Source organism: Propithecus coquereli, unplaced genomic scaffold, assembly GCF_000956105.1.
Source record: "Propithecus coquereli isolate 6110/MARCELLA unplaced genomic scaffold, Pcoq_1.0 Scaffold499, whole genome shotgun sequence".
NCBI classification, from domain to species: domain Eukaryota; kingdom Metazoa; phylum Chordata; class Mammalia; order Primates; family Indriidae; genus Propithecus; species Propithecus coquereli.
Window position 1 is genome coordinate 600,531 of NW_012150829.1, and position 417 is coordinate 600,947.

Consider the following 417-nt stretch of genomic DNA (forward strand, 5'->3'; position numbering starts at 1 on the left):
ATTTTAATACTCCAAGGGAAATGTGGAAACATAACTTCCCTTTGCCCTCCTCACTTTTAAATATTGTGATCTTGAGTGTCAATTGAAGTTATATTTTTTGTTTAAATCTTACATTTAATTTAGAAAACTTATGACAAGTCTGTTTACTGTATTTATCAACATATCTGCTTTTTCTGTTGTTATTTTTCTGTTTCTTCTTGATCCTCCATGCTTCTTTCTTATGTTATTTCCTTTCTGGTTGAAGAACATACTTGAATCTTTTTTGATAGTAGGTATGCTAGTGATATATATTTACCTAGACTGAAAATGTCTTTATTTCCCTTCATTCCTGAAAGATAATTTCAATGGATACAATTTGCTGTTAAGAGTTCATTTCTGACAGCACTTGAACAATGTTGTGTCATTCCCATCTGGTCT